This window comes from Bubalus kerabau, chromosome 19 (genome assembly GCF_029407905.1).
Source record: "Bubalus kerabau isolate K-KA32 ecotype Philippines breed swamp buffalo chromosome 19, PCC_UOA_SB_1v2, whole genome shotgun sequence".
Lineage (NCBI taxonomy): Eukaryota > Metazoa > Chordata > Mammalia > Artiodactyla > Bovidae > Bubalus > Bubalus kerabau.
This window is the reverse complement of record NC_073642.1, coordinates 43,204,867-43,228,489: the sequence shown is the minus strand read 5'-3', so window position 1 is coordinate 43,228,489 and position 23,623 is coordinate 43,204,867. Positions and strand designations below refer to the sequence as shown.

Below are 23,623 nucleotides of genomic sequence, written 5' to 3'. Positions count from 1 at the left end.
GAGAGGGGAAGCCCATCAAAGATGTCTGGGCAATATCCCTGCTTTCAGTGGAAGGATTTAGAAACTGAATGGTGTATAATGACCTAACCACCAGCCACAAGGGCTTCTCGACATGGTATCTGGAAAAGCAAGAGTCACTCAAGGGTGTTCAGAACCTTGAAAAGCATCACTGCAATAGAGAATTCATTTTCTACATACTGAATACAATCAAGTTGCCTCTCTCAAAGGGTATGTGGATTCATTCATTCATGCAACAAGAATGTACTGAACCCCACCACATGCCAGCCACTATTCTAGGAGCTAAGGAAACATCAGTGAACTAAATGGACAAAAATCTCTGCCCTTGTGCAGCTAGCTTTGTACCAAGGGGAGACAAACAATATAGTAAAATGTATAGTTTTCAAACGGTGATAAGTGCCATGGAGAAAAATTAAGCAGGAACAAGAAATTACATGAGATAATATATATGTGCCTAGCACAGTATAAAAATTTTAAATATATTAAAGGGTTTTTCTTTCCATTAATAAAAGCTCTGAAAATTATTTCATTGGTTTCATAATTGAAGTTGAGAAATTAAATATTTTCTTGGAGGAGCAATAATCTTATCCCACTACTTCTGAGTAGTGAAATAATAATAACTTTTATTTATCAAATGCCTGCTCTGTGCTAGTAACTTTACATAAAAACACTTATAATTCTGTAAAACGGATGTATGTGTGTGTGTTCAGTCGTGTCCAACTCTGCGACCCTATGGACTGTAATCAGCCTCCGTCCATGGGATTTTCCCGCCAAGAAGACTGGACTGGGTACCCCCTCATTTTATATATGGGGAAAATGACACTCCAAGAAACTCAAAATCACAGATCTTGTCATCTTATGCTAGAACTAAGATTCAAAGGTAAATATGCCTGGCTCCAAAACCCACCATGCCAGGCTCTATTCTTGTTTACTGTTTAGGTTTAGGAGTGTCAGGAGATGGAGTGAGTCAAGAAGGGAAACACGGCTATTGCTCCCATATGACCACCCACCCCTACTTACCTCCCAACCACTTATCTTCTGAGAATATCAGTCTACATACATGTGAACAAGTTGTTAGATTTTAGGATTTCAAAATCTGGAATGGGAAACTCTCATTTGGTATAAGCTAGGCAAAAATTCACTTTAAGTTTGGTAATGTAGCTTTTCCACCACCATTTGAAGGTGTAGGGTATTCTTGAAAAAAAGCTTTTTTTTTTTTTTTTTTTTGATTCCTCAAACTGGCTGACAGAACTCGTTTGCAACTTTATGTTGGCTATCTGGGCATATGCAGTATTTACAAAAGGATGATGTTAAGATTTAGCACCTAAGAACCAGAAAACACCTAAAAACATCATGCTAGAGACCATGATTTTTGTTATTTTCTTAAAGAGTACTTTTTAAAATTAAAACAAAATATATTCACCTTCACAACAAATAAACTTAATAATATTAATCAGAGCAAAGACCAAAAGGAAAAACACTCTAAGTAAAAAATAACATGGTGAAATATGTCTCTTCTTTAGCTGGTTATGCTACCTTTTCCATGCCTCTGCCTCTTAGCACATTCATTTTCAGTTTAGTAAAAATTCAAATGTTTAAAAATCATGTTATAAATTATTTAATACTATATCAGTGAAAATCATAATATCTTAATTCACTAATCTGATTCTTATAGTTCTCTGAGCAGACTAAAATTGAAGAACATAGGGAAAACCACTGGACCTAAATCAAATACCTTATGATTATACAGTGGAAGTGAGAAATGGATTCAAGGGATTAGATCTGATAGACAGAGGGAACATTTCAGGTAAAGATGGGCACAATAAAGGACAGAAATGGTATGGACCTAACAGAAGCAGAAGATAGGAAGAAGAGGTGGTGAGAATACACAGAAGAACTATAGAAAAAAGATCTTCATGACCCAGATAATCATGATGGTGTGATCACTCACCTAGAGCCACACATCCTGGAATCTGAAGTCAAACGGGCCTTAGGAAGCATCACTACGAACAAAGCTAGTGGAGGTGATGAAATTCCAGTTGAGCTATTTCAAATCCTGAAAGATGATGCTGTCAAAGTGCTGCACTCAATATGCCAGCAAATTTGGAAAACTCAGCAGTGGCCACAGGACTGGAAAAGGTCAGTTTTCATTCCAATCCTAAAGAAAGGCAATGCCAAAGAATGTTCTCACTACCACACAATTGCACTCACCTCACATGCTAGCAAAGTAATGCTCCAAATTCTCCAAGCCAGGCTTCAAAAGTACCTGAACAATGAACTTCCAGATGTTCAAGCTGGATTTAGAAAAGGCAGAGGAACCAGAGGTCAAATTGCCAACATCCACTGGATCATCAAAAAAGCAACAGAAATCCAGTAAAACACCTACTTCTGCTTTATTGACTATGCCAAAGCCTTTGACTGTGTGGATCACAACAAACTGTGGAAAATTCTGAAAGAGATGGGAATACTAGACCACCTGACCTGTCTTCTGAGAAATCTGTATGCAGGTCAAAAAGCAACAGTTAGATCTGGACATGGAACAACAGAATGGTTCCAAATAGGGAAAGGAGTACATCAAAGCTGTATATTGTCACCCTGCTTATTTAACTTACATGCAGAGTACATCATGAGAAATGCTGGGCTGGATGAAGTACAAGCTGGAATCAAGATTGCTGGGAGAAATATCAATAACCTCAGATATGCAGATGATACTACCCTTATGGCAGAAAGTGAAGAAGAACTAAAGAGGCTCTTGATGAAAGTGAAAGAGGAGAGTGAAAAAGTTAGCTTAAAACTCAGCTTTCAGAAAACTAAGATCATGGCATCTGGTCCCATCACTTCATGGTGAATAGATGGGGAAACAATGGAAAGTAAGAGACTTTATTTTGGGGGGCTCCAAAATCACTGCAATGGGGACTGAAGCCATGAAATTAAAAGATGCTTGCTCCTTGGAAGAAAAGCTATGCCCAATCTAGACAGCATATTAAAAAGCAGAGACATTACTTTGCCAAAAAAAGGTCCATCTAGTCAAAGCTATGGTTTTTCCAGTAGTCAGGTATGGATGTGAGAGTTGGACTATAAAGAAAGCTGAGTGCCACAGAATTGATGCTTTTGAACTGTGGTGTTGGAGAAGACTCTTGACAGTCCCTTGGATTGCAAGGAGATCCAACCAGTCAATCTTAAAGGAAATCAGTCCTGAATATTCATTAGGAGGACTGATGCTAAAGCTGAAACTCCAGTACTTTGGCCACCTGATGTGAAGAACTGACTCATTGGAAAAGACCCTGATGCTGGGAAAGATTGAAGGCGGGAGGAGATGGGGATGACAGAGGATGAGATGGTTGGATGGCATCACTGACTCAATGGAACCTTGCCGTGATGGCTACTCTTTCACCATCCCCTCTCCCCATTTTTATTAGTTAGCTATAGGTCACAAAGAGGCTGACACAACTTAGTGACTGACTAACAAAAAAAATTGAAAATGCACAATTTTTAAACTATGTTCATACACCTGTTTTCACTTTGCATATAACCTTCTACTACCTAAGGCCTTGCTCTTTTGGTAATTTCTAGTTAATGCCCCACATAGACTGCCTGCAAGAGCGATTAATATGCATTCCAGACACATTCTCTTTTAAATCACACAAAAGCAAAAGCAAATTAAATATAATGGAATATCACAATTAACTATTTAAAGCTAAATGTAAGCAGACTGCTTCACAAGGGGAGCTGAAATGTCATTTGGTTTTAGATGGGCTATTTTTATGCTAATATAATGGGAATAAACAGAAGCAGGGAAGCTGGGTGCCTAGGGGGCTGCTGGTGGGGAGAATGATGGTGGATTGATAGCTATCTCACAGGAACAGTGATAGGAGACTGCTGGGGTATAAACAAAGGATGAGCACTAAGAACTGAAAAAGCTGAGAGCATGTGGCAAACAGACTTTGAGTGGGCCAGAAAAAGTAATGAGTTGTTTAGGAAGACACATTTATATGGCTGAGTCCCTTTGCTGTTTACCTGAAACTATTATAACGTTGTTAATCGGCTATACGCCAAAGTAAAATAAACAAAGTCTGAGTATGATTTTTTTAAAGAAGAAAACACATTTAAATCAAGGAATTGAATGAAAAGAATGGAAGATGAGATGGCAGCCCCAGCTACACCTGAAGCCCCATCTCAGAGTATCTCTAGAGCAAGGGAAGAACGAATCAGAATGTCTACAAGCAGAGCCCAGACGGCATGGTGTTAAACCTATGACAAGCTCTCCAACTAATATACATGTGCTTGCCTTTGGCTGTCCTAATTTGGAAAGTGTTTCTTCAACACATGATCTTGCACATGGTAGACATTTGACATACTTGTTGATTGTTGACTGCTGATGAAATTATCTAAAGCAGCTGGCTCTACAGCTTGTACAGTGGTGGACATGGTGGGCATTAGGATAGTTACATAGGGTAGGAATTAGGCTGTAAGTCCTTGGAACTTGATCCTTAGAGAAGATTCCATCTCTACGACATGACAAAAGCCCCTTATGGATTTGTCAGATCCTTGTTTACTGTCATACAGCCACACACACACACAAAAATTAACTTTTTCCAGTGCATCAAGTACCATCATTCATGTCAGTTCTCTAATGCTTCTCTGTTCATCTGCAAATTAGTACAGCATCTTCTCACTGTGACATGACAGGAGAGAATGCGTCACCTACTCTAAGGTCCAAGAGTCTGTCACCATCTCACTGTGGAAAATTCTTCAAGAGATGAGAATACCAGACCACCTGACCTGCCCCTTGAGAAACCTATATGCAGGTCAGGAAGCAACAGTTAGAACTGGACATGGAACAACAGACTGGTTCCAAATAGGAAAAGGAGTACGTCAAGGCTGAATATTGTCACCCTACTTATTTAACTTATATGCAGAGTACATCATGAGAAATGCTGGGCTGGAAGAAGCACAAGCTGGAATCAAGATTGCCAGGAGAAATATCAATAACCTCAGATATGCAGATGACACCACCCTTATGGCAGAAAGTGAAGAGGAACTAAAAAGCCTCTTGATGAAGGTGAAAGAGGAGAGTGAAAAAGTTGGCTTAAAGTTCAACATTCAGAAAACGAAGATAATGGCATCTGGTCCCATCACTTCATGGCAAATAGATGGGGAAAGAGTAGAAACAGTGTCAGACTTTATTTTGGGGGGCTCCAAAATCACTGCAGATGGTGATTGCAGTCATGAAATTAAAATACGCTTACTCCTTGGAAAGAAAGTTATGACCAACCTAGACAGCATATTCAAAAGCAGAGACATTACTTTGCCAACAAAGGTCCGTCTAGTCAAGGCTATGGTTTTTCCTGTGGTCATGTATGGATGTGAGAGTTGGACTGTGAAGAAAGCTGAGTGCCAAAGAATTAATGCTTTTGAACTGTGGTGTTGGAGAAGACTCTTGAGAGTCCCTTGGACTGCAAGGAGATCCAACCAGTCCATGCTAAAGATCAGTCCTGGGATTTCTTTGGAAGGAATGATGCTAAAGCTGAAACTCCAGTACTTTGGCCACCTCATGCGAAGAGTTGACTCATTGGAAAAGACTCTGATGCTGGGAGGGATTGGGGGCAGGAGGAGAAGGGGACGACAGAGGATGAGATGGCTGGATGGCATCACCGACTCTATGGATGTGAGTTTGAGTGAACTCTGGGAGTTGGTGATGGACAGGGAGGCCTGGCGTGCTGTGATTCATGGGGTCACAAAGAATTGGACATGACTGAGCGACTGAAATGAACTGAACTGAACTGAATGGCAGATCTGGACTTACGAACATTAGCATGGCTGGAACTACCTTGCTGAAAAAGAGTTCATTATAAATATTGACTGTAATTCCCTTTTTTAATTAGAAAAAGTGAACTCTTCCTACAGTAATATAATCTCAAATTATAGGCACCCAGCCTCCTAGAAAGAGAGAATAGAAAAATAAAATAGTGCTAAACAAATACCCAACCAGCATAAAAATGTTGTGTAATTTAAATGAGAGTTAAACAAAGCAGGTGCTAAAAAGTAATCAAGTAGTGACAAAGGGTGGGAGAATTAATTCAAACAATGAGCCAATAGGATGGTTAATCAGCTTGCTTTGCAAAGAACATTTGATTTCTCCCCTGAAAACTGCAGTCGTGACAAATAAGCCTGACCTATGAAATATCTTCAGGTATAATGTAATATGTCCCTTATTGCCTATAAAAGAAATGCCACTGAATTACAGGTGTATGGTGCTGAATTATCATGGATGCTTCTAAATTACCATGCATGGTGTCTTTAGTCTGGGTTGTCTGACAATGGTTGTTCTGTTTTTCAAACTCTACAACTGCTATTTGAATTATTCCAGAATAGAAGTTTCAAACTAAAAGGGCTCAGGCAGCAGCAGTGGGGGTAGATGCGCAGGAGCAGAGGGAGACCACGATGGATTGGAGGATACTGCTGCATCTAAGGTGCTCAACTCTTGCCAAGTGAGTCACATCATCTAATTCTTAGACAAAACCCAGAACCGTGCGTCAGTTTTTTATATCAAAGGCGCCATACAGATGGCTAGGTAATTTGCAAGGTCCAGTGTAAAATAAAAATGCTGAACCCCTTGCCCCCAAAATTGTTGAGAATTTCAAGCTGGCAACAGTAGAGCATTAAAGCAAGTGTGGACCTCTCTCAGCACAGGGCCCTGTGTTGCAGCACAGGTTGCCTGCCTGTGAAGCCTGTCCTGCAGCTATATAAAACAAACTCAGGAATCACCTAGTGTGAGACCTGTTCTAAAGCTTCTACATTCTCTCCTTATTTCCCCTTGGGACTCAAAGTAACAGGGCTGGAAGAGTTTGGAGTATGCCCTATAGTGAAAGAACTGAGACAAACATAGCTGGTGGCTGACAAGGGGAACAAGTATCCCTTGTTCTCACCAAGTCTTAAAACCAACTGGGGGATTCAGCTGTTGATAGGTGTGTGCTTGTGGATAAGAAATCTTAGGCCTTACTAATCCAAAACACATAAAAGTTTGTTGCCATAGCCAAAGTCCTATAAAAAGTGATACTCCCTGGAAAAGCTTTCCCACTCATGGCCCATCTATAGAGCTGGGTATGTCGGACCACCATCAAAGAGGAACAGTTAATCCGCCAAGTGACAGTCACAAGTTAGATATCCTTCACACATGCATGAACATGAAAAACTTCATGAAAATTTATAAAAATACAAAGTTTTGCGTACATTAGTTAATACGATTGTTTAGACAAATGCTTCCCATTTAAAGTGATGTTTGTAAGGCTTACTAAGGTGAATGAACAGGTTGCTTGTGGCTAGAGGTGACTGGCACATACCTCCACCAGCATGCTGGCCATTTAGAGGGCTCACTAGAGAGTTTTTAAAGATGAGAACTATCTTTCATTAAAATAAAAAAACATCCTTAAACTGATCTGTCATATACATTTCATATTTCCATACATCAGGTTTACATCAATTGAGATAGACATGTAAAACAATTACAATTATACTTTTCATAACAGCTTAATACCAACAAAATGCTTATTGCCATATTGGCTATGGTCACACCCAGTAAGAGTCTAATCCAAACTCAAGAAGAAAAAAATCAAAGCTATTCTTCAGTGCAGCAATTTTACCTCCATGTGTAGGCCATATGTGTATGTGTGCACAGATAATTGGTGTATCATTGAAACATAAGTAAACAGAAATAGTATTACGGTATCAAAACAATAAATTATTCCACTATAAATTTACCTGTTTTATTTGGTCTCTCCATCCCCATTCCTGATAGAATGTAGTGGGGAAGAAATCTGCATCTATCTTGTCCCACTGCTATGTTCTCCAACATCGCCTGGCACATAGTAGATACTCAATAAAAAGTTCTTAAATTAAATTGAATACATAGGATCAAAACAAGTTATCAGTCCCTGATTCTAGGATTTTTTAAATAGAGACATGTGGCAGAATTTTTTCCCTAAATTCCACTGGCTTTTCTATTCCCCAAATAGAACCTAACTCCTGTAGTCACTGTACCCAGCAGTTCTATTGCTTTCTGTCAGCCTCTAATTCCCATCGCTCACAGAGACATGAGCTTGGGCCTCCTTGAGACAGGATGGGAGAAACATTAACTTCTTCCCAGAACCTAGAAACAGCTAATGAGCTCCGAGGAATAATATTTCTAAGTATTCACCAGACCAGAATCAATATCAATGTGCTGTCAGTGTGTGCATTAGCCCCACAGTCAAACAAAGAACAGCCCTTACAGCCCAATAATGACACTGGGTGTGGATAACTGGGGATGGGCAAGATGATGCAGAGATGACTGTATCAGCTCTCCTCAAACACAAGGCTTCCAGGATGTTGCACAAGACTGTCATTCTTGTACTCTGTCAGAAATAGGAAGCATTTAGACTCAGCCACTGATAATATTCAGCAAAATAACTCTCTTAACTTCTTAATCCAGGAGATGGATTCAAAGTACACCTTCCTGGCTATAAGAGAAGTTTACTCCTCTATTCCTTGTCTGGTGTTGGCAGGGAAGTCAAATGCCTTAAAGTTAGCAGAGCACTACATAATGCAGCTGATAAGACAGGTACAACAAACTTGAATCATTACTGACTCATGTAAGACCTGCTTTCAGTACAGCTCCATCATGCCCACACTCATTCATGTAGCATTTCCCATACACAGATCCTGCTAGAAAGGTATGTCGAGCAAGGGTACTGGCAAAAGGTCTGAGTATCCGTTGTGCATTGCTTTAATCTATAGGATCAGAGTAGGATCTGACGAAGATTCATGCTCATCCCTGTAGTAAAACTGATCTTAGTGTTTTAAATGAGATTCTATGAGTGAAATCTGATTTTCCAATCAGAATGAGAAGGGTGGGGTGAGTATGATAGAGTAAAGATGACTGCTCTTATGGTATACACCGTTAAGATGTCAAAAAACTAAGATGACTGGGTAAGCAGGTGGGTATCACAGTCTGGCCCAGTCACTTATTAACTCTATGACCTTCGCCAAATTTGGTAACCTGGTGAAGACTTGGTTTCTGTAAAATGTAAATAAAAATATCTAATCCTATAAAATGAGATTGTTACTCTCTATTTCATAATGTCATTATACAGGCCGAATAAGTTATGTTCAATGTTTAGTTCAGTGCCACACAATAAAAACTGAATAAATAACAGCTTGGTTGTTATTATGATTTTTATTTTTATCCCCCCCACCATGGCCTAATTATCCAAGGAGTTAACTTATTTGTAACTTTGTAATTCAATGAAGAAAGCTATAACCAAAAGCATAGAGAAGGTTAGTTTCTCATGAGGCTTCCATGGTCTAAACTCGGCCACACAATAAATATGATCATAATGATCTTTCTCTTATCACTGTGAAAGAAAATTCTCTACATTCTAGAAAGTTTCAATGAAACGCCACAAAATGCAGCCATAGAGCAATCTCTCCCTTCCCCGGTACACACACACACCCCATCTACCCCTTGGGGATATATTAAAACTAAGACAACTGAAATAGCCTTAGCCAATAATTAAGACACACAGCTAATCAGAGAGCAGCACGGGCTCTGCAAAAAAACCGAGCACTCAGGATAACAGTTCCCATTATTAGGGCTTTGTTCTCCTGGAGCAAAAAGAGCACAAAAGCATCAAGTTGGGGAGCTGCAACTGTATTTTAAATATGTGCAGAGGTGAGGAGAGATCACAGGCCCTCTAAACTAGAAGGATATTCCACCAGATAACTGCGTCAGCCCACACCCACCAGCGCACTCCCCACCCTCGAAGCATGACTCCACTGTTTCTAACACTATCCTTAAGGAATCTGGCTTCTGCGACTTCCAGTAATTGTACAAATCACCCATGATGAAGCATCTAAGAGCACTGTTAGACAAAAGAAACAAACATTAAGCAAATAGGAAACTCATTAAAATGCTGCCTTTGGTTACTTTTATTCCTAGCAATTTATGTTATCAAACAAGTCTTTCTTCATTGCTTTTCCCTGAAAGTAACACTTCAAATGAATTTCAATGGCCACTGAGTGATTTTCTCCAGACCCACATAATCCAGCCATGATATGCACTTCCCCTCCCCGCCCCCCACCAACCAGCACTCCTCCTTGTCACCCTAGAGCCTCTGACTTAGCTGTGTTCACACCCAGAAGTCCCAGGAGAGCTTTCTGCTCACATTATACAACACAAAAAAGCAGGCAATGAACAACCAACCCATGGTCCTAAATGCTTGCGATAAAGCCAGACTGAGCTGACCTCTCCCATCCCATAGAGCTGCATATCATAAACTTAAAAGAACCAAGAGCAGCCTGTGTGTGATATATATAAACAAACTAATTAAAACCCAAGGTCTTTCATTCTAGCTAGTGCCTAATAATGGGACCAATATGCTTGACTCTGTGCAAAAAAAAAAAAAAAAAAAAAATCACTCCAAGCTGGCAAGAGGTATTTCTTTTCCTGCTCCCTGTGAAACATCTCTTTCAGGCTCAATAAACAGCCTAAAAGAAGAGGAACTCAAGGGTTGCCATTCATTCCTGTAAGACTTTTCAAATAAGAACTATCAGCTTGGCAGCATTGAGCCAAAAGACCACTCCCTGATTCCAAGTGGACATATTGATCAATTGCACTGACATGTGCCTCCTCCTTTCTCTCCCTTAGTAACAATCAGCTGCACCAGGGAAATCCATTTCCCAAAACAAAAGGCAACTCACTGCTCCTTATCTGACAATGCCAAGTCGTGTATTTAAAAAAAAAAAAAAATAATAATGGTGATGATGAGGCCTAAAGACAGAGATAGGAGTTTAAATAAGCACCATACGTGTTTATTGTAGAGTTTCAGAATTGAGTTGAGGTTATGACCAAGCCCAGAGATCTGTTTTCACCACAGTCGCTGAGGGTTCAGCTATTTATTCATCTTGCCAGATTCTGGTTAAAGTTAAGCAACACCACTGCCACTTCCAGAGGCTCTCCACAGGGTTACCCTTCACTGCAACTGCCGCAGAGGAGACTTGGTACAAGTCAGCCTGCAAATAACTCCAGCTATTTTGGAGACTAGCGAGAGATGAAAAAATATCATGGCAGTTTTTCAACTAACTATGAAGGCCATAGACTGAAGGACTAGAACATAAATCAAAAGGCTTAAGTAATTTCATTCTGTTTAGGTCTCTATATTTTTAATAAATTCTGTCTTAAACATGCAAGAGGTCTCCTTTCACATCAGGGTTATGTCAGATGCTTATTCAGCATTCATTTCTTGCCATGAAGAAACTGAAACCCAAACGAGGTAAATACTGAATTTCATACTGTAAACCACTTAATATTTCATAAATCACAAGAGCAAATAGGGGACCAATGAGCTTTCCCCACAAAAAAGAAACATATCTTTACAATCTTTAAATACTGTGTACTGCTCAATTTAGAGCCTATTTGGGGCTTTGCGATAGAAAAATATCTTATGTTTATGAAAAATTCCATGAGAACACTAAAAATAACAGGCAGAGATGAAACAAGAATAATTCCACATATTTTTATTTCTCTATGACTCTTACAGGGCTTTGTCTTAACCCAGCAGCCTGAAAACAGATTTAGGTAAAACAGCTCTTCTTTCCCTAGTCCATTTTAAGCAGACAACATCCCCCATCACTGCCTCAGCAGACACCGGCTAACCAAGAAAACAGCCGAGCAATTAAGGCCTAGACATTTAACACTCACCATCTCCTGCTCCCACCGTCTTCTTTTGATGTTTACAGCACATCTGTAGGATGCAATACTAGGAGATGCCTTGTTTGACCTGCTGCATGATGCTGTGACATCAGTTCAGATGATGCAGCTCATTATGGGAAAGACTGCTGTTGCTATGGCAACTGGGATGTGCTAGGAATCCTTGCTGCATTTCCAGTGGAGCCTGAGACAATACGGAAGCTCTGTAAGAAACAGACGATATGCAAAATATAGACCAAAGGAAGAGGATCCCTCATTGGACAAAAATCCATAGGTCTAAAAGGGATTTCCCTGAAGTCACTTTGGAAAAAAATAAAAATTATCTTCTACTTTTTTGTTACACATGTAGGAAGGGGAGAGGGAAGAATGAGATTTAGTGCTAAACAAATTAAAAACTCAAATGGACAATGTTTCTCTGTTAGGCAATTCGATTACTTTTTCCTCTCTGGACAGCATTACAATTAATTACCTTTTTTAAAAGTTACTAAAAAGAATTTTTATCATTTGTCAAAAACCAGAAGAAAAGCAAGGAACAGAAAAAGAATTATAAATGGAATATAAACAGCTGAGAAAGTGACTGTTATTCTGAAGTAAATAGGTTTTAGTTCTACAGAACACAGACAAACTCCTACCAGTGAAGTCTGTCCTAATCATTTCTACTGATGAACAACAACCCACAGAACCTTCTCACACAGAGTAGCCCCAGCTCTCACTTGAGCATTGGATAGGCACATGGAAGGAGGTTTAGAATCTAGGGGCCACACAACTTCACCTTCAACTTCTGGGGTCCCTTCCCTTGATCTGCAGAGATCTCCTACCACTCAGAGCCAAATGCAAGAGTCTTTTCTGGGACCAAACCTGGTAGTTGGAACAAATGGCAACCTGCTAGAAAGTTCTTAAATCGTTTGCATTCCTAACATTGGGGTTCTGTTTTCTTCTCTATGAGGCAATAAGACACAAAGGAGAAAATTACTCATACACCTCCCCCGACAAAAGCTGAAACTGCATGAAAAGCCACCTTTATATAAGACACAGTAAGGTTATTTCTCCAGTTAGGAAAAGAAAAGCAAATCTAAAACAATCATTTCTTTCCAGTCCTGAGCAGAAACAAACATTATGTGATGTGAACTGGGGGAAAGGAGATATGGGCAAAAGCAGCCATCTCTTGCATATTTAATATTCTCAGACCACGGATAGAGAGAGAATCAAGCTGACCTATATCCACTCTATCTGCACAACTCTGGGGAAGAACCACATTCTAAAACCCCAAGTCTAATGAGACAATTACATTGTCCCCTCCCACTTGAGATTTTAAATGCCATTGTTAACCAACAGCATCGGGGATGGGGGGATGAAACAGCAGAAGGAATTCAGGCAGTTTCTTGGTAAATGGGGGCTGATAAAATGTCTGAAAGGTGCCAAGATCCTAGCAGGGTGCACCATCAGCCATGCACAGAGCATTTCCTCCCTGATGGAAAGCCAAGACTATTCTTGCTTCACTTAATGAGGAATTGGGAGGCCAAAAGCAAGACGTGAAGCTGCCTGCCCAAGTCATCCATGCTCTCAGTCATAGGCCAAGCCTGACTCCCACCCTTTATCTTAGACCACATGCCACACCACGGGAAGTAAACAAGCAGCTACTCTAGCACAAAGAGCACTGATCTGGGATTCAGGAAACCCAAGTGTTAATGCCAGTTCCTCCAGTGAGCATCTGTGTAACATCAGGTCAGTCAATTAACCTCTCTGGTCCTCAAGTTTTTCATCTGCAGAGATGATGGATTTAGCAATAACCATGGTTTTTAAGGTTTTTGTTAGTAGTGGAAGCCTTTCTTCTAATGATATAGACCAAAGCTGGGCTGCCCTGGTTGAGAGGGGAGAAGAAGCCCAGAGTCAAAGTTGGTAAGCTCTTCTCGAGCCCACCTCACCTCATCTGCCTATGATCTGACCCCTGAAGGCACCTCTGATGAAACCCTTAGCTGGGGAGGAGAGTGAAAGTCATGGGTCTATAACAACATTATGAGCCTTTCCCTAGCTGAAATCCATGGTTCTATAGAAGGGAGAGAGAAGGGTAGGATCAGGTGTTCCAGACTTGAATATGGCTTCTCAGGATGAATTTGCTTTGCCAGAAGCAAGTCACTTGTATGGTGGGAAGGGATGAATGCTTCATCAAATCTGCTTCAGAAAGTGTATTTGGGGATTTCAGTCACAGTAAACAGAGCCTTAATCGATCCAATCACTGAAGAAACTGTGTAAGGCATAAATTGGCACCATTAGCATGAAGCATATGTAGAAGGGAAAAAAAGCCCTGGGCTCTGGAATGGTTCATGAGACTCAATAATGACACACCTTAAAAGGCTAGGGCCAGGGCCAGAGCTGGCAAGACCTCCTCAAAGGAAGGTACAAGGCATTCTCCATTTTTTCTCTTGGACATTCCTGGACTTGACAGTGATCACATACCCCAGTCAGCTTAAGCCCCTTCCTCTGTTCCTTCCCAGGCAAAATTCCCATCAGCAAAGGCCAAAAAGCATCCAAAAATCCAGGGAAGGTGGATTAGTTCCTGAATGAACACCTAGATTTGGAGCCTGAAGCAAACCTTGGGGTGACTTTCGCCAAAGAAACTGACCCCAACCTATTCAAAAATCTCCCTGTCATCTTCTGAATTTAAGATCTTCTCTTGCCCAGCTTCCGAGTTAATATGGTTTTCTGTTTCACTAGACTTAACTCCAAACATAAACATCTGACATAAAACCAACTGGCAGAAGTCTAGCTGTGCTGTGTTACATCGGTAAATACCTATACATGTCAGGACCAACATATGACGCAGGGGTTTATGAGCTGTTTAAACTCTGCATTGGTATTTCTGGGGCTTTCCTGTTTTCATATTTAGTTTTTTCATAGGTCTTAATCTTATCTACTCAAGTAGACAACACTTTAGGGTATTACCAATGTCTTGTGAGACTTTTTGATTTCCTCATAACCTTTAGCACACTCCTAGGCATAAGTAACCCCCTAATAAGTCCTTCTTAATTATTTATTTATTTTTTGTTAAAGTAATATTGTTTACATTCCAACCAAGGAAAAATTTCCTAATAGCTTTCCTTATCACTCCAGAGTTTGAAATGTTATAAGATTTTACTAAGGCTTATATGTGTAAATCTTTTCCCCTTCCTTTGCTGCCAAAATAACAAAAAGTAATTTGCTACTAAGAAGATCTGACCAAAAATGATAAAGCAATCCAGAAAACAAACATTTTCAATTTGTCATCAGAAACAGAAGGAACAGTGATCATGATACCTGTTTCAAGTTATTTACAACTGAATCTTTTAATTAACATAGCATTTTCAGCTCACATAGTCTTTTAGACTAGATTCCTCCCCTTATCTAAAGAAAATTATGAATAAAATAACTAACCCTCATTTATACAAATTCTTCTCCCAGCAAAAGCAAAATACATTCTTGAAAGATAGGGTTTCCCAAGATAACTTTAGTTAGAAAAAGTGATTCATTTTTTCTATGGAGAAGAAACAAATTACTTCATACCTTCATATGTAAAATTCCAGTAAATAATACAGTAAAAGTTCACTAAATCAAAGTCAAAAGCAGCTCTGATAAAAGAGCTTTGTTTTACAGGGTACAAACATATTTTTCAGTGAATAATCCAATAATCAGCTCTATATAAAGAATAGAATCACACATCATTGGTAAAGTAATCTTCATTTGCTAGGGTGTCGTGAAACAAATGAGAGAGTTGAAATGCTGCAACCTAGCATAAGCATCCATTTTGTTTCACCTCTAATGAGTTGTTACACTGGCCTGCCTTATATTCCATTAACTGGATGCACCTCTGTCATGGAAACAACCTCAAGCATCTTCAGGGCAAAGACTAAATCTACCAGAGCAGAGTAGGCTATGTAGCAAACACTTGTTGTGTACCTTGCCTAGTAAATGCTTTTTTACGTGAGTCTGTCAAACTCAGAGACTTAATTCTGGTCAGCTCAAGACATACAACTAAATGCTCCCAAGCCACCAGTCAGACATAAACATATATGCATATAAACACATATACAAACAGACTTAAAAACATAGGTGAGAATGAGTTTTGGCATATAATACCAATATTTCCCTCCTACTCTAGACAATGATAACATTTTACTTTTAAATGTACTAATTTACTGCTGGTCTAAACACTCCATCAATGTATTTACTGTGAAAATATTTTACTATAACACAAAATATTATTGCTTCATGGAATTCTTTTGAAAAGGATTCAGTTCAGGTCAGTTCAGTTGCTCAGCCGTGTCCAACTCTTTGCAACCCCATGAATTGCAGCATGCCAGGCCTCCCTGTCCATCACCATCTATCGGAGTTCACTCAAACTCACGTCCATCGAGTCAGTGATGCCATACAGCTGTCTCATCCTCTGTCGTCCCCTTCTCCTCTTGCCCCCAATCCCTCCTAGCATCAGAGTCTTTTCCAATGAGTCAACTCTTCGCATGAGGTGGCCAAAGAACTGGAGTTTCAGCTTTAGCATCATTCCTTCCAAAGAAATCCCAGGGCTGATCTCCTTCAGAATGGACTGGTTGGATCTCCTTGCAGTCCAAGGGACTCTCAAGAGTCTTCTCCAACACCACAGTTCAAACGCATCAATTCTTCGGTGCTCAGCCTTCTTCACAGTCCAACTCTCACATCCATACATGACCACAGGAAAAACCATAGCCTTGACTAGACGGACCTTTGTTGGCAAAGTAATGTCTCTGCTTTTGAATATGCTGTCTAGGTTAGTCATAACTTTCCTTCCAAGGAGTAAGCATCTTTTAATTTCATGGCTGCAGTCACCATCTGCAGTAATTTTGGAGCCCAGAAAAATAAAGTCTGACACTGTTTCCACTGTTTCTCCATCTATTTCCCCTGAAGTGATGGGACCGGATGCCATGATCTTCATTTTCTGAATGTTGAGCTTTAAGCCCACTTTTTCACTCTCCACTTCACTTTCATCAAGAAGCCACAAACATAAAAGTAAACCTAAAATATTCATAAGTATACATGTCACAAAAAGAACATATACCATAATAAATGCATTAAGATAACAAACAAAACAATAAATCAAATAATAAAAGTACTGCTTTACCTATCTCTGTGTTTACAGTGCTTACTCAGTGCTATGGACCAAATATTTGTATCCTTCCAGAATACATACACTGAAATCCTAACCCCGAAGTTAACAGTATTAGGAGATGGAACTTTTGAAAGGTGACCTAGTCATGAAGGTGGATTGTGCATAAATGGGATTAGTGCCCTTACAAAAGAGGCCCCCAAAAGTTCTCTTGACCCCTTTTACAATGTGAGGACAAGGTGAAGGGGCATTGTCTGTGAACCAGAAAATGGGTCCTCACTAGACACAGAATCTTCCAGCCCCTTGATCTTGGACTTTCCAGACTCCACAACTGTGAGAAATAAATGTCTGTCTTTTATAAACTACCCAGTCTGTGGTATTCCTGTTATAGCAGCCCAAACAGATTAAGACTCCGTAGCTCCTCAAAACTAAGCTGTGTTTCTATATACTTACAACAAAAGATAAAGCAAGAAAACAGCCCCATTTACAATGGAATCAAAAAGAATATAATACTTGGTAGTAATTTAACCCAAGAAGGTGCAAGATCAGTACACTAAAAATTATAAAACACTAATGAAAAATATTAAAGAAGACACACATCAATGAAAAGACAGCCCATATTTGTGGATTAGAATAAACAATACTGTTAAAATGTCCATACTACAGAAAACAATTTTCAGATTCAGTTTATCAGCCTATCAAAATGCCAGTGCTCCTTTTATAGAAATAGAAAAAACAATCCTAAATTTTGCATGGAGTCACAAAAGACCACAAGTAAAGCAGCCTTGTGTATGAAGAGCAAAGCTGAAGCATCACACTTTGTGATTTCAAACTATCATACAAGGTTATATAAGTGAGCAAAACAATCTGGTACTAGCATAAAAATAAACACACAGATCAATGGAGCAGAGTAGAGAACCCAGAAGTAAACCCATTCATAGATGGTTGACTAACTTTCAACAATGGCACCAAAACACAAAATGGGAAAAGATGGCCTCTTCAATAAATGGGGTTGGGAAAACTGGGTAATTATATGTAGAAGAATGAAATTGAGCCCTTATCTTATATCACACACAAAAACAAACTCAAAATGAACTGAAAACCTAAGGAAAAGACCTGAAATCATAAGATTCTCAGAAGAAAATCTAGGGGAAAATCTCCTTGATATTAGTCTTAGCAATAATTTTTTGGATACAGCAGCAAAAGCACAGACAACAAAAACAAAAATAAATAAATGAGACACATTAAACTAAAAAGTTTCTGCATAGCAAAGGAAAGAATCAAGAAAGAAAGTACTTGCAAACCATACATCCAATACAGGGTTAATATCCAAACTATAAAGGAACTCTTACAACTCAAAGCCAAAAAAAAAAAAAAAAAAAAAATCAAATAATTCAATTTAAAAATGGGCAAAGGATCTAAATAGACATTTTTCCAAAGAAGACATACAAATGGCCAAAAGGTATATGATAAGATGTTCAGTATCACTAATCAGGAAAATGTAAATCAAAACCACAGCCATACCTGCTAGTATGTCTATTATCAAAAAGACAACAAATATTGTTCAGGATGTGGAGAAAAGGGAGTCCTTATACACTGTTGGTGGGAATGTAAACTGGTATTGCAATATGGAAAACAGTATGGAGTCTCTTCAAAAAATTAAAAATAGAACTACCATATGATCTATAAATCCTACTTCTAATTATATATTTGAAGGAAATGAAATCATCATCTTGAAGAGATATTTTCCCTCCCATCTTCATTGCAACATTACTCACAACAGCCAAAATATACAAACAATCTAAGTGCCCATGAACAGATGAATGGATAAAGAAGATGTGGAAGACATATATTATCTGTGGAAGATATCTATATATGAAATTCCACATTTCATATGGGATTTATATCTCCAGTTTTATACATATATATGTGTGTGTATGTGTATATATATATGTATAATATATAAATATATAAAATATAATATATATTAAAAATATAATATATAAAAAAAGGAAATCCTGCCATTTGTAACAACATGGATAAGTCTGGAGGGCATCATGCTAAGTGTAATATCCTGAAAAAGAGACAGATACTGTAGATATCATGTGGAATCTGGGGAAAAAAATGTCAAACTCATAGAAACAGAATAGGATGGTGGTTTTCAGGGCCCTGAGGAAGACGCTGGTCAAAGGGTACAAACTTTCAATTATCCGATGAATAAGTTCTGAAGATGTAATGAACAGAGTGGTGACTATAGTTGATACTTCTGTTTTGTATATTTGAAATCTGCTGAGAGTGTAGAATGTATGCATTCTCACCAAAGAAACCAAAAAACAAACAAACAGCAATCACATGAGATAGATGTGTTAATTAACTTGATTGTGGCAATCATTTCACAATGTATATGCACAGCAAATCATTACAGTATACACATTAAATATGTTGCAATTTTATTTGTCAGTTATACTTTCATAAAGCTGCGGGATCGAGAGAGAAAGAATCAACAGCAACAACAACAAAAAAGACATCCAGACCTTGTGTGGAATTTAACCAGGTGTTTCATTATGGGTATAAGATTAAGATACTTCAGGACCTTGGCTTAATGTCTTAAAACACCCAAGAAGTATGGCATAAGTGTAGACAGTACCTGCTGTAGTTGATCAACACTTAAATAATGTGCCATTCAGGTTTTAAAAAGTTAGTGGTGTGCTACAGAGTATCATGAATAGTGCAAGAGGTAAACTAGACTGAATAAAAAGATGATGGCCCATGATAAAAAATGAGTTAGCACCATTTGTCTATCTGGAACTCCAAGAGATGATTTAAAATAAGGAAATAACCCCTCTTCACCAAAGTGGCACCCTTTGGAGTCACTGCTTCTGATGTTGTGTGTGTTCCCATGTATTGGTGGCTTTGAAATCAGCTCTGGAGTCTCCTTCACAAGAAACAGCATTATGAGTAACCATCCCATCATGTAGACGGTGGGGTCTGAGAAGAGTCCAAGTCCCACCTGCCCCATGCTCTCCTTCACAAACCTGCTGCGCTTCCTAAATTACCTCAGAATCCACTCCACTCAGCTGGAAGCTAATGAATGTTCTGGAGGAGAAGTGTCAGCATCTGCTATCCACAGCCACTGATACCCACGAGGCAGTGAGTGCTCCGGGACAGGCACTAAGCAGATGAGTGCGAAGACAAATAGGTTGAAGCCCCACCACTAACAGCCATAGGAAACTGAACAGGGCATTAACCTCTCTTCGAGTCCTCTTCTGTCAAGTGAGGAGTAACTGCTCTGCCTGCCTGACAGTGCTATGGAAGTTTAGGAAGTAAATGCCCTATCTGTAAGTGCTGTAAGAACCAGGGAATGGAGGGAGTAGGTAAAGGGAAATGAGAAGGAAGAAAAAGAGGAAAAGTAAGAGAGAGAGAGAGAGAGGTCAGGACAAGGACAGGAGAATGAGGAGGGAAAAGGGAGAAAGGAATGAAAATATGGGGACAAAAGAGTGAGGGAAGTGAGGGGAAGTAGAAAGGGAGAAGCAAGGGGAAGGGGATGGGGCTAGGAGGATGAGGAAGCTGTGAAGGAATGTAGGCTTTGAAACCTGAATTCTTCCAGGCTCTGCTCCCACCTAGGTGTTTGTATTGGGCAAAGCATTTATCTGAGCTTCACATGTGTCTTTTGGGAAATGAGGATACTAATTCCACCTTTCAATGTTATTATAAAGATTATCCACTCGTTTGTTTCAACAAATATTTATTGAGCACCATTCTAGGTGCTTCACATGCATCAGTCAACAAGCACACCAGAAGCTCTGTCTTTTGGGAGCCCATATTCTAGTATGAACTGAAGAGTCCAGCATGAAACCTGGACAGTCAGTAGATGTTAGTTAACATTTTCATTGATACTAACAAACTATAAAATAGTATAAAAGGTAAAAATATTACTATTAGCCCAAATTAATCAAATTAGCCAGACTCCATTTCTATGGAGAAATGGAGGTTAGAAGAGGTAAACTTTGATGAAGAAGGGAAGAAAGTTCTGGTACACCAGATGGTACCCAGGAGAGAAATTGAGGAACAGGAACATGATGATACTCAGGAGAGAAACTGAGGAACAGGAACCTCTATGAGCCCAGGATGCACCACCCTGAAATAAAAGTAGAAAACTGCTCTTCAACCAAAATACCCACTGTGGGCTGTTAAATGAAGAGGGAAAAAAAATCTACTATAATATTTGAGATGTTACATGTATTTTCAAAGCCCCTCAGGTTATTCTAATGATCAGTCAGGACTGAGAATCACTGAACTAAATAATTCATATATGAATAATTGAGAACAACTGTGTTGCACTATGTGAAGTTTAAGTATATAATTAATGTACATGAGGAATCACTTTGCACTTCCTGCAGCTAGAACAGGAACTTTTGAGTTTTTCTACTAAGGGTGACATGTTTGTACTGATCCACACTCTCCTTGTTCACTTGACTTACAGAAGGTGAGGGGGAGTGTGCAAGATGAGAGAAGTAAAATGAAAGGATTTTGAATGTGCCTTAAATAGGGCTCAGTCTGGGGGGTGAAGAGGATGCGGAGCCACTTAGAATTTAAACTAGGAAAAGGCACATTCTAAAGGCTATCCTTCTAACAAAGTTTCATAATACACCCTTATCTGGACTTACTAGAAATGTGCTCTTCTATTAATCTCTAAATTGGTATAGTTTTCTTATTTTTTAATGTAAAAGCTATCTTTTAAATATACAATCTCAGCTTAAATCACTAAGGAGACATATATAGAGAAAATGTATACAGAGTAAAGGATTCAAATATTTTAGTCCAATGTGAGTTACTTAAGAAATAAGGACAAATGAGAGAAAAATTATAATAATAAATATAATATTAGCTAACTATGTGACAGGCACAGTTAGGGTATGTATTAAATCATTTAACCATTAAAGAATCCTGTGAGAAAGGTACTGAATGTCATTTTGCAGATAAGAAACAGAGGCACCCAGAGTTGCTCAAAATCTTGCTGCTATAAATGGCAGAATACTAGAGACTTGAATCCAGGTGGGTAGACTGATACAGAGCCTGCATTCTTCTTTTGTAATTGAAGTATAGTTGATCATAATGTTGTGTTAGTGTCTGGTAGACAACAAAGTATTCAGTTATATGTGTATATATATGTATTATTTTCCATATTCTTTTCCATTATGGTTTATTACAGGATGTTGAATACCGTTCCCTTTGCTATACATTAAAGCTTTATTGTTTATTTATTTTACTTATATGGTGTGTATCTGTTAATCCCACACTCCTAATTTATCCCCCTCCCAGCCCTTTCTCCTCTGGTAACCATAAGTTTGTTTTCTATGTCTGTGGGTCAGTTTCTATTTCATAAATAAGTTCGTTTGTGTCATTTTAGATTCCACATATAAGTGATATCATAAGGTATTTGTCTCTGTCTGATTTCACTTAGTATGATAATCTTTAGGTCTATCCATGCTGCTGCAGATGGCATTATTTCATTCCTTTTTATGGCTGAACAGTATTCCATTATGTATATATATCACATCTTCTTTATGCATTCATCTGTCAATAGACATTTAAGTTGCTTCCATGTCTTGGCTCTTTTAAATAGTGCTGCTTTGAACACTTGGAGAAGGCAGTAGCACCCCACTCCAGCACACTTGCCTGGAAAATCCCATGGATGGAAGAGCCTGGTAGGCTGCAGTCCATGGGGTCGCTAAGAGTCGGACACGACTGAGCGACTTCACTTTCACTTTTCACTTCATGCACTGGAGAAGGAAATGGCAACCCACTCCAGTGTTCTTGCCTGGAGAATCCCAGGGACGGGGGAGCCTGGTGGGCTGCCGTCTATGGGGTCGCACAGAGTCAGACATGACTGAAGCAACTTAGCAGCAGCAGCAGCAGCTTTGAACACTGGGGTGCAGGTATCTTCAAATTACAGTTCTTTCTGGATATACACCCAAGAGTAGGGTTGCTGGATCAGAAAGCAACTCTATTTTGTTTTTTGAGGAACCTCTATATTGTTATCCATAGGGGCCACACCAATTTGCATTTCCATCAACAAGGTAGGATCCCTTTTATCCACACCCTCTCCAGTATTTTTTATTTTTAGGCTTGTTGGTGGTGGCCATTCTGACCAGTGTAAAGTGGTACCTCACTGTAGTTCTTATTTGAATTTCTCCAATAATTAGCAACGTTGAGCATCTTTTCATGTGCCTATTGGCCGTATGTATGTATTCTTTAGAGAAATGACTATTTAGGTCTTCTACCCATTTTTTGATTGGGTTGTTTGTTTTTCTTTCATTGAGCTGCATGAGCTGTTTGTATATTTCAGACAGAGTCTATACTCTTACCTTCCAAGGCACAACATATAATCCTCAAAATGTTTACCTCTGGAACACAGACCCTCCCTCATTAACAGACCTTTCCAGGCATCTTGCCTTGACTACACTGGTTCCCCAGCAGCAGTTCAGAATTCAGTCAGCAGTGGAAAAAAGAAATCATGCACAGTCAGGTAATCCACAATATAAATTAGCCGTGTAGAGATCATGAAGAGGAGACTGTGTCTTAAGGAGCTTCCAACTGATTTCTTACATTTTATAAGCTACCAACTGTAAAAGTCTTGCCTAACAAAATTCTGTTGGTACAATCTGACCAATCTGGTGGGCATATATTAAGTTTTCAATAAATATTTGTTGATCAAAGCAATATCCAGATCTAAACAATTCATC

The 23,623-nt window shown here is 39.1% G+C and overlaps 1 protein-coding gene across 4 annotated transcripts in view; it reads right to left on the bottom strand.

The window, feature by feature from the left end:
• The window catches only part of AKAP6 (A-kinase anchoring protein 6), a 657,364-nt gene that overhangs the window by 545,393 nt on the left and 88,348 nt on the right, over positions 1–23,623 (bottom strand). For all 4 annotated transcript variants that reach the window (XM_055555598.1, XM_055555599.1, XM_055555600.1 and 1 more), the window contains one exon: positions 11,756–11,967. The gene's annotated coding sequence lies outside the window, so the exon portion shown is untranslated. The remainder of the gene's footprint in view (positions 1–11,755; positions 11,968–23,623) is intronic.